This window comes from Macrotis lagotis, chromosome 1 (assembly GCF_037893015.1).
Source record: "Macrotis lagotis isolate mMagLag1 chromosome 1, bilby.v1.9.chrom.fasta, whole genome shotgun sequence".
Lineage (NCBI taxonomy): Eukaryota > Metazoa > Chordata > Mammalia > Peramelemorphia > Peramelidae > Macrotis > Macrotis lagotis.
Window position 1 is genome coordinate 862781648 of NC_133658.1, and position 12072 is coordinate 862793719.

A 12072-nucleotide genomic window follows, 5' to 3' on the forward strand; every position below is an offset into this window, starting at 1 on the left:
AAAAAAACCCCTGTATTGACTTCTGTCACCTGTTAACCACATGATATGGGCCAAGTTACAATCTCTACTTCCTCACTATGAATAGGGATAATCATATTTATATTACCCTTATTCTTCTCTATCATCTGGCAGTAGTATGAGGAAAGTCATTTAATCTCTGCCTCAGTTTCCTTAATAAGAAGATTGTGGATAGTAAAGGCAGCTGCATCCTAGGTAGGATTTAAGCTTTTAAATTTTAATAACTTAAAATTTCACTAAGCCCTTTGGAATACCTTGGATTTCAGACCCTGCCAGTCTCTCTGTGTCACTGCCCAGGGTCATTTCTGGAATGCTTACTATTCAGAGACATAGTCCTCCTGCTTACCCAGAGATGGACATTAAGATCACACTGACTATATATGAAAGATATATGACACAGTATGTGTAGACTGTAGAGGATGAAGTGTCTCTGACACATTTGACCCTAGTGACCCTTGGCAAGTCATTTAACCTTTTGGTGATCCAGGAAGCTTCTTATGTAAATTGAAGAGCATGGGATGATCAGCAACAGTAAAGGGAGTTTTCTTACAGGAAATTTCCTCCATCAGTAAAAAAAAAACACAAGTTGATTCTTTTCCCTAATTCCTTCCCCTTCCCTCTAGAAAAAGGACATTTGACAAGTTGGGAAGCCTAAGAGCCAGTGCCTTGGCAGAGTACAGAACCCCCTTGTTTTTCAGTGGTTTCACTCATGTCTGATCCTTTGTGACTCCACTTGGGTTTTTCTTGGCAAAGATATCCAGGTTTGCCATTTCCTATTCCAGTGGATCCATTTTGTCAGGCAACCAGAGATTAAGTGACTTACCCAGGGTCACACAGCTAGGAAGTGCCTAGGCTGGATTTGGTCCATTGTTCTATCCACTGAGCCACCAGCTACCCCCCATAACCCACAAAAATAGATGGGTAAAAAAAAAGCGAAGAAAAATTGAATTTGAGTGTCTTGAAAATAACAACAATGAAAAAAGGAACAAAGGTTAGTAATATCTTCAATGACCTGGAAGAAACAATACATCAGTAAGTCTGTCTCACACATTCTGTTCCTGTGAATAATTACAGATGTCCACCTGATAGGTTGTTGTAGATGCTCAGATATAGCAGAGAGGTGAAATCCTCCTTTGAGGAGGAAGGGCCTAGTTTCTGCAATATGCTGTTTATGACTTTGATATTCCTGTTAGGTTCACCTCTACAGATGAGAGAAATTCCATCTGCTTGGCTCTTCTTTGGTCAAAGTTACCTGAATAATTCTTTAGTTAAACAGTCAGTAAGCTTTTATTAAGGGTCTGCTATGTGTCAGAGCCATGGGAAGCAAAGGCAAAAAGACAGTTTCTGCCTTCAAGGAACTCATACTCCAATGGGGAAAGATAGTATGTAAATCAATAGAAGGTACTAGAATAAAAGGGACTGAGGCTTCTCCTGGAAGGTTGGATTTTATTTGGAATTTGAGCCAAGCCAGAGAAGGAAATGTCTATAGGTCTCTTTCCTAACAGAGAAGAGAGATATATAAACTTTATAAACTTTGAACACAAGTCTATTTATTTCCTAAAAACTCATGAGGGAGGATATTTGCCTGCCTCCCCAAGCAGTCTATTGTAGTCTATTTGACTTCTGCCTTAGGAAGTTAATCTAACATAAATCTACTTAAGATCATATTCATTTTTCAAGGTCCCCCTCAAATCTCACCTATTACAGACATGTTTTCCCCAGTCAATGACACTGTACTGACTCAAATAATTTTTTAAAATTCTTGCTTTAAAAATAGCTTTCAAAGATGATGGCACACTCAGACAAAAGAAGGGATAAAACTTCATTATCTATGAGGGTGGATTTTATTCTTGAAAAGTCAACTGGATGAATCATGCTGGGGATTATTTAGGTGTGACTCCAAGTGAACAGGTTTTATTATCTTGGGGGATGGGAAGGAGGACCAGCCACCTAAGCATATGTGCTGTGACTCACACAGACTTCTTCATCTCCCATCTCCATGCCTGGATGCTCAGTATCTGGAGCCTCCTCACCCTGGAACATCTTTCTGTCCTTGGGTCCTTCTTACCTTGGAATATCCCTCCTTCCCGCTGACCCTAATTTCTCACTGGTGAGTTCCTCCAAGGATCTCCATTTTGAGGATTCCAAGTTCATCAACTTTCAACTCTTCTTTTGTCTTTCTGGAATTTGATACTATGCCCCCAAGCTGCTAATGCCCCTCCTTCCTATTAATGCTTATTAGAATGGAAAGCTCTCTTTGTGGGTCCAGCGTCTGGCACCACATCTACTGTACACTAGTTATTTAATAAGTAAGAATTGGTTGTTGATTGATCCTGAAAGCTTTTCCTTTTTTTTTGAGGGTGAGGACAGTTTATTAGTCTCCACGGGGTTGGTGGGGGGCAAGAGAAGAACCCCTCCCCACCCCAGCTTTCCTCAGCATACACCCTCCCCCCTTCACCCCAGGTACTGTGGTTTAGGTAGCATCAGAGAATGATACTGTACCTGTTATCAGGACTCTCAGGAACCAGTACTTGATTTAGAACTTTTATTCTCCCCTCCTATCCCTCATTAAAATGGAGTTGTTCCCATGACAACCAGCCACTGCAGAAGACCTTGACATGGTCTCTGACTTCACAGCTGTGTCCAGAGGAAGGAATAGGCGGTTGTGCCCCTTACATTGTCCCAGTAGGGACACATACCCACCCACACCCCCACTGCACTTCCTGCAGCCCCACCTGACTGCAATAACTCAGGAGTGTCAGGGCAATTGAGCCTGGAGCTGAGTGGGGGCTCCTCAAGGTGGGCCTGCTAAAGTTATCCCTGGAGTTCATCTGCACAGCTGACTCTGGCACCAGCCAGGGCTGCCCACCCTCTGAGGCCTGGATGCTGTTGGCTCAGAGTCATCCTCTCTGTCCTCACCAATTGGCTTTCATCACATTGATGTCACTCACAAGATTCTGGGCCAAAAAAAAATACCAGAGATCTGGAGCATGGCAATGCCCATGGCCAGGTTTTCAAAGCCACTTTTCAAAGTGGCCCACACAGCCTCTCATATGGATCAAGCTCTGTTGTTACAGTTCCAGTTTGAGCTGACGTCATAGCCACACTGGATGTTGAGAATATCCTCTGCAAGACTCTTGATACAGTAGGAGAAGGGCACCCCACACTGCTCATGGGCTGGGGTTCAAGTCAATGCAGTTAAAATAGATGTTGAGGTTCCAGTCACTGGGCCTTTGGGCTCCACAGAAAGATCAATATTCCTGAGCAAAGTCAATGAGGTTTTGCAGGTCGATATCATCCTGATGGGCCTTGACATTGTTGTTGATGAAGATATTGAGCTGGTCTCTAATCCAGTCCTTGAAAATGGAGGCCAGAATTCCTGTGACCAGTTCCATAAAGAACATAAGGCCAAGGAATACTGAGAAAAACTTGAGTAAAAAGTAGTTCTCCCGAATAGCCCCAATGCAACCTGCAAAGCCCAGCCCAGACATGATACCTCCAACCACCCCGAAGAACCAGACAGGATCCAGGCCACTCAGGTGGGTAAGTGAGATGTTGGAAAGGACACCCTTCTTCCCCCACACCCACAGGCCTATGATCAGCAGCACAGCCCCCAACAGCCAGAAAACAATGTTGAAACTGAATAGGAAGTCATTTCTGCAACAGGCAACCTCAGGCTCCTGAAAGTGCAGCTGCTTGGCCAGCATGGTGAGCAGCAGGGGCACCTGCCCATGCTGGGGGACCTGGGCCCATAGCAGGCCTGGGCCTGAAAGCTATTCTTAAGAAGTTGCCCAAAATTTTTTGTTTCTTTTTAATAAAAGGCAGCACCACTGAAATGGATATATAACTCCCCGAGTTGGTTAACTTGTGGAACATATATTTCATAGAATTTAATTCAATGAACAATTTGTTAAAGCCTACTTTGTGCTAGCAGATGAAGAGACAAGTACAGAGACTCTACTGAGGTCACACAGTCAATGGGTGACAGAAATGGATTCTGACTTGTTGACTCTAATTGACCAGTTCCTCCCACTTCTCACAATAAAATCAGTTTTGTTCTGATTCCAGTTCAATGCTTTCCTGGTCTCTAAATAATCTCCCCAAATGACTGCTTTGACAGAAAGTACTTGAGTGCTGGGGAGAGTGAATTTGGATCTCGGTCTCAATCTCAAGACTTGCTTTCATCTCATATCTTTCCCTTTCCTTCTTCTTCTTCATGTACTCACTGGGCTCTGGTTGCCTGATAACACAAGTCTCCCTGGAAATGTTTTCTAGCACCCAAACTCAGAAGTTGAGGTGGGGATACTGGAATACTCCAGGTTCTCCATGGCCCTTTATTTCCAAGCTCACCTTTTGCCACCGTCATTCAGTAACTTCTCCTCCTCTGAGGTACACTCAATCCATATCTATTACCCTATCAAAATTCTATTTGCTATTGCCTATTAACCACTAAGACATTCCCATTTTTTCCTTGATGAGTTTAATGCTGGCTCACAGTTTTTCCTCCCCAACTCCTCTCCCCATGGGGGACTTCAACATTCTTATTGATACTCTCTTAAATATTCCAATCTTCCAGTTCCTCCACTTACTCATTTCCCATGACTTATTCCTAGGTTGCTCAATAGATAGAATGCTGGGCCTGGGAGTCAAGATCTGAATTCAAATCCAGCCTCAGATACTTACTATGTGACTTGGGCAATTCAATTAACTTCTGTCTCAGCATTCTTAACTATAAAATGGAGTAATGATAGTGCCTACCTATGAAGCGAGGTCATAATTGTATTTCACTTATCACACAGTAGATGTTTAATTAAGGTTTCCCTGCTTCCTCACATCAGGTACAGAGATGGTCAAATAAGGAAATGATCTTTCTATCACCATCAAATGTACTATTTCTGTGATCATGAACTCTGACATTCCCTTCTCCAGGCAGAGTATGTTCTGCTGCATCCATCCATTCATCCATCCATTCATCCATCCATTCATCCATCCATCCATCCACCCATCTCTATCATCTCCTTCTGCTTGACAGTGCCCTCTTCTCCATTCCTCCAGTAGCTGTCAGTCCCTTAGCTCTTTCCCAGATCATCACCTCCCTACTCACTTTGTTCTTTTCCCTTCCTCACCTGGACCCTGGGTGAACCAGCTTAATTCTGGGCTGGATTGTTTTCTTGAGTCCCTTGCCCTCTTCCCCTATGACTGAATGTGCTCTGGATTATGGTCACTGCTCATTGTCTTTGCCTCTGTGCATGTATTGGACAAAATCGTAAAACCAGGCTGACATTACCTAGCTGTGTGACCTTGGGCAAGCCACTTAACCCCATTTGCTTTGCAAAAAAAAAAACAACAACCAGGCTGACCAGGCTTACTACAAAATTATGATACAGAATCTCAACTGCACCCTCAAAAAGGTAAGGCAATAATTGATTCATTCACCACAGTGACTTTTCTAAAGGATGAAAACATCCTTCTTCAGATTTCTAATAGCTCTTCCCATCCTCTCAATTGAGAACATTTCCTCACATTTCATTGAAAAAATGAAGTTATTTGCCAAGAGCTCCCTCTTCTCTCTTCTTCTTCATTTCTACTATCTGCTCCTTTGCTCTGTCTCACATCTTCATGTGGTCTTGTTTATCAAGACAAACCCCACTCCAAGCACAAGGGATGCCATTCTGTTTGATCTTCTCTTGCAGACTGCCCCTTTTTCATTCTTACTCACTTTTATCTGTTTTTTTAAGGCAATGGGGATAAGTGACTTGCACAAGGTCACACAGCTAGGTAATTATTATGTGTATGAGGCTGGATTTGAACTCAGGTCCTCCTGACTCCAGGGTTCTATTCATTGCACCACCTGGCTGCCCCATCTTTCTTACTCACTTTCTTTTTTATTTTTAGTTTTTCTTTTGCAAGGCAAATGGGGTTAAGTGACTTGCCCAAGACCACATAGCTAGGTAATTATTAAGTGGGCTGGATTTGAACTCAGGATGACTCCAGGGCCAGTGCTCTATCCACTGCACCACCTAGCTACCTCTCTCACTCACTTTCAATTTCTCCCTGTCTACTGGCTGCGTCTCTCCTACCAACAAACAAGTTCATGTCTCTCTCATCTTCAAAAATCCATCTCTCAGCTATAGCTCTTTCTTTCTTTTGTGGTCAACTCCTTGAAAATGCCATTTACAAGAGGTGTCTCTACTTCTTAACTCTCTACAGAAAGGATTCTGACTCACTATTCAACAGAAACTGCTCTCACCAAAGTGATCACTTGACTTCCCAATCCAGTGATTTTTTTTCAGTCCGCCTCCTTCTTGACCTCTCTGTAGCTTCCCATACTGCTGATCACCTTCTCCTTAGTACCATCTTCTCTCCAGATTTTTCCTTTCCTCTTCTGGTTCTCCTCTTTATTGTCTTCTCAATTCCTTTTTTGGATCTTCACATAGGTCATGTCCACTAAATGAAAATGTACTCTAGGACTTCTCATTTCCTTCTAGATGGTCACCTCCCTGAGAGCCAGTGTCTTCATAAAGTGATGAAGAATACTTGACATGGTGTTTGCTGTCCAACAACTCCAGGAAAAATGCCAAGACAGAACAGAGGTCTATATGCACTGTTTGTAGATCTGACCAAGGCCTTTGATACTGTCAGGCATGAGGGCTTATGAAAATTATGTCAATCAGAATTGTACATTAATTTCATGATGACTTGCTTGCCTGGGTTCTGGACAGTGGGAGAGCTCCTTGCTCCCATGCTTTTTATGGTGATGTTTTCAGTCATGCCATCAATGAGGATAAACAACATCAAGGTCAGCTATAGCACTGATGGTAAAGTCTTCAATTTGAAAAGGCTACAAGCCAAGACTAAAGTAGAGGGAGTGTTGCTGCATGATCTTCTGTTTGCAGATGATTGTGCCTCAATGAAACCTCTGAAACTGAGATGCAACAAAATAGGGATCAATTCCCTACTGCTTATGCTCATTTTGGTCCAACAACTAAGAAAAACAGGTTTTTCATCAGCCAGCACCACACCATTCATAAGTGGAACTAAGTCACAGTAAATGAAGACATTTTGAGTTCTGTGGTTAAGTTCCCATATTGGCAGTGTCCTTTCCAGGGAGGTCCTCATTGATAATGAAGTTGACAGAGACATTGCCAGTTAGCTCATTGTTTGGGAGGCTCCAAACCAAAATGTGAGAGAGAAAAAAGAAAGTAAGTGTGTGAAACCTGTATAGTCTACCAGCCCCAAGTCAGGAAACTGAATCGCTTCCATTTAAATTGTCTAAGGAAGATTCTAAAGATCACCTGGCAGGGTGAGACACTAGACATTGTGGTCCCTTCTCTTCTCTGGAACTTTATTATCTTGGTTCAGGAACTTACCACCTCACACCTGGATTAATGAAATAACCTGCTGGTTGGTCTTCCTACCACAAGTCTTTCCCTGCTCCAATCCATTCTCCACTCAATAATCTTCCTAAAGCATAGATCTGTCCTCATCAAGATCTCTACTCAATTAATGGCTTCTGTTACCACCTCCAAGGTCAAATATAAAATCAAGTTTATCAGTCAAAGTCCTTCATAACCTGCCTTCCCCTGCTCCTCCCATCTAGTTTTCTTATATCTTACTCACCCCTTTACTCTGTGACCCAGTCTCACAGACCTCCATGCTCCTCCTCACACACAACACTCCATCTCCTAACTCCAGGCCTTTTTCCTGGCTATCTCTGTGCTTGGAATATTTTCCCTCCTCATCCCTGCCTTCTGGCTTCCTTCAAACTTCAGCTAAAAATCCCATTTTCTACCAGAAGCATTTCCCAATCCCCCTCAAACCCAATATCTTCCTTCTATTGAGTTATTTCCAGTGTATCCTGTTTATTTCATTTGTGTATAGTTGCTTTTGTATTTTTGTCTCCCTTATTACAATTTGAATTTCTTGAGAGCAGGGATCAGTGTAGCAACTTAGAACACAGAATCTTACTAATCGCTTACTGACTTCACAATCACTCATGTAGTAAGTCAAAAAATTTAAACACCTCAATTACGGTCTACTCTAACCAAACACCAGGGAGATGAATCACATCCTGTCTATCTCAATTCACTACAACTCTGTTAAACAGCTGTCATTGCATTCTACCTCTGGGCATTTTAGGACAGGTGGATGGATGTTTGTTTCCCTGAGTTGTTGACTATGTAACAAAATTTCAACCTGTTAAACCACCTCTCCTGGACTTGACTTTACTCCACTAGGAAGGGGGAAGATGAGTTTCTTGCAAGGTAATCTTTCAGAAAGGGGGCGTGGCCAGGGTGGGGTGACCAATCTGATCCCACAGTTTCTCATAACTATTTTATTGAAGCTTTTAACTAATTTCAGTTATAACGGGTGAGATGGTTATGATTGGCTCACTCAGTAGATAAAGAAACTGGAATACCAAAGTCTTAAGCAATTTGTCTTGGGTTAAGAAAGAAAAATCAGTGGCAAGAATAGCAAGAAACTAATTTTTCCAAAATCTGTTGCATGTTCCATCTGCTGAGCCACACAGCTTCCAACTGACTCATGAGAGAACCTCAGAGGAACCAGTTCAAACAGGAAAGTTTACCTTTAAGCCTGTGGTTCAGCATTCATTCAACAGAGATCAACATCCCTACTACTACGTGACAGTACAACACTAAGGAGGCTGTGAGAAAGGAAGCATATAAAACAATCCCTTGGCTCTGAAAAACTGACCAGAGTTGGGGAAACAAAACAGAAACAGATTTTTTGAGCTTTTTTAGTTTTTACAAGGCAGGTTTGGCAAATGTCACACAGCTTGACCAAAGTCACACAGCTAGGCAACTATTATGTCTGAGACTGGCTTTGAACTCAGGTCCTCCTGACTCCAGGGCTAGTGCTCTATACATTGAGCCACCTAGCTGCCCCTAAAAACAGATATTTCAAAAAAAAATTAATCTATTAGGGATTTTATGATAAAGGGTCAAAAAAGTAGATAAATTAAGTACAATTAAGTTCAGAGAAGGGAAAGATCACTGTTTTTGTGGGCCACTAAAGTTAATCAATTATTATTATTACATTTCCTCTGGGTACTAGGCACTGTGCTAAGCACTAGGGAAACAAAAAAGGCAGAAAATAGTCCCTGCCCTTGAGAAACTCCCCCTCCTAGGGTAGGATTCAAATAATAGGAGACTAGTGACTGGGGATAGATCAGGAACCAGAGTTTCTCAGAAAAATCAAAATCTCAAGAAAGCTAAGGGCCCAAGCACAAGTTTTGAGCAAGAAAAACTTGGCACACTACCAGGAGTGTTGGTAAAATAACTGACTCCCCAATTTGGATTTATGCTGTTCTAACAAGTGTCCCTTGCTTCTACCCTGATCTGAAATGAGGACCTGGGCCAAAAGGACAAGTACCACTATGGGGCAAGATGGTCTTTCAGTTAGAACTTAAATTAGGTTTTGAAGAAATAGGATTTAAATTAGGCAAAGAAAAATAGGCATAGATTAAATGAAAAGGTACACCATGAGCAAAGGCAGTGTTGGGAATAAACCAAGATTTATTTAAATTCTGTAATATTTTATCTGATGGGCAATACATGCAGTTTCTTTAAAGCAAAAAAGTGATATGAAAGGAGTGTTATAAGATTAATGTCACAATATTACCTGACTAGGTTAGATTGGAAGGGTAGATAATGAGGGCAAGAAGCTTATCCCAGTACTAGATAAAAATTTAGATAAAAAGAAACCTAAGCCCAGAGAACATAAATGACCTTAAGTCTTAAGGTCAACTAATTAGTGAACAAGGAAGCTTGCACTATTACCACTTAGAGAAATGTGGATATGGAAGATTTTTAGATTTACCTCTATTGCTTGTGCAAATTTTAAAAAAAAACCCAAATCACAAATAATTCTTGAAGTTTTTATAAACACAAGCAGAATGAAGTAAAAAGAAGCAAAGAATAAGACATAAAGCATACTGTTAATGGAACCATCATTTAGAAGAATTATTTAATTACTCTGAGAAAATAAAAAAACTAATAACAAACTAGTCCTGCCTCTCAGCAGTGAGGTATTGGGCTGTCAAATGCAGTCACTTGGAGAGACCTTTTTTTTGCTTAACTGATTTTCTTGGTTAGAAGGGAAGATTCATATGCTTAAAGGGCAACAAAAATGTGCATACTCTTTGATCCAGCAATACCACTACTGGGTCTACACCCTGAAGAGGTTATGGTGAATGTCCTTCAATTGAGGAATGGTTTAACAAACTGTGGTATGTCATGGAGTGCTATTGTTCTATTAGAAACCAGGAGGGATGGGAATTCAGGGAAGCATGGAAGGATTTGCATGAACTGATGCTGAGTGAGATGAGCAGAACCAGAAGAACACTATACACCCTAACAGCAATATGGGGGTGATGATCAACCTTAATGGACTTGCTTGTTCCATTAGTGCAAAACTCAGACACAATTTTGGGCTATCTGCAATAGAGAATACCATCTGTATCCAGAGAAAGAATTGTGGAATTTGAACAAAGACCAAAGACCTGAGAACTGGACCCTGATAGTTCTGCAGGACAAAGCAAGGCTGGTGACTTTGCATAGCTCTCTTCAGTGACATGCAATTTACTTGTATGTCATGGCATCACCTCCCTAATGTCATGGTCTTCTTTGAGAATGGATGACAAACATCCATCAATGATGATGAGGAGATTCTTAGCTAAGCATGGGCTAGACCATAATTAATTTTAAAAAACCCATTATCTTATTATTATTATTATTTTTTTTAGTTTTTTTGCAAGGCAATGGGGTTAAGTGGCTTGCCCAAGGCCACACAGCTAGGTAATTATTAAGTGTCTGAGACCGGATTTGAACCCAGGTACTCCTGACTCCAGGGCTGGTGATTTATCCACTGCACCACCTAGCTGCCCCTACCCATTATCTTATTATGTAATTTTGCTATCTCTTATACTTTATTTTTCTTCCTTAAGGATATGATTTCTCTCTCATCACATTCAACTGAGATCAATGTATACTATGGAAACAATGTAAAGACTAACAGACTGCCTTCTGTAGAGGGTGGGGCAAGGGAAGCAAGATTAGGGGGAAAATTGTAAAATTCAAAATAAAATCTTTCTTTTATTGAAAAAAAAAAAAGGGAAGATTCCGGGGCAGCTAGGTGGCAAAGTGGATAGAGCATAGGCCCTGGAGTCAGGAAGCCATGAGTTCAACTCTGACCTCAGACACTTAATAATTATCTAGCTGTGTGACCTTGGGCAAGGTACATAACCCCATTGCCTTGCAAAAACCAAAAAAAAAAAGGGGGGGGAGATTCAATTTGGGAGATGGAAGAGGTGAAAGGAATATCCAGAAGTGATTCTAACTTGAAAATAAGGAGTATTCATAAAATGTTAAAAAGAAACATTTTTCATTACATTAATCACATTATAAGTTATCCTTGCTTTTGGCCTCATGGACTATGTAGATTTCTGTTTGGTAGATAACAAACCTGCCAATGGTTAGGGTGAAAACATAACAGAGAATTAGAAATCATAGACCCATTACTTTACATGTTATTTTACCATATGATACTCTCACTCAAAATTTTAATTGAGAAAATTGAGTTAATAGTTTTCTTTTACCTGAAAAACTTTTTCTATGACTTCTTTTTCCTGTGCTAACAGAAAAGGTTTATCAGAATGAAATTCAATCAAAATTTAGGTCGTCTCATACCATTAAAATGGCACTGATAAATATTTGTTACAAGAATTCTGCTTCTCTTTTATATTTCCAGAAGATAGAGAAAAAAAACCCATAAGTTTGATAACTGAAAAAATAAAATTTAATGGCATTGCTACTGTAGTCGAACATATGAGCTAACTGAATGGCACAAATTAACTGGACTTTTTCATTACAAAAAGATAGACACCAAACCATGGTGAAATCTCTAGAAAATCCAGAGCTCTTGGTAATTCTCTGGGACCTTTATTCTTGAAGTAAAGAAGTCCAATTTTTGTTGCTCAAGTATATTTATTTAGTCTTGGTTTCTATAATGCAAGAAAACAGCCCAATGTCAGGC

The 12072-nt window shown here is 40.8% G+C and overlaps 1 pseudogene; it reads right to left on the bottom strand.

The window, feature by feature from the left end:
• Positions 1-2579: 2579 nt before the first annotated feature.
• Positions 2580-3784, bottom strand: LOC141491022 (tetraspanin-17 pseudogene; annotated as a pseudogene).
• Positions 3785-12072: the final 8288 nt, after the last annotated feature.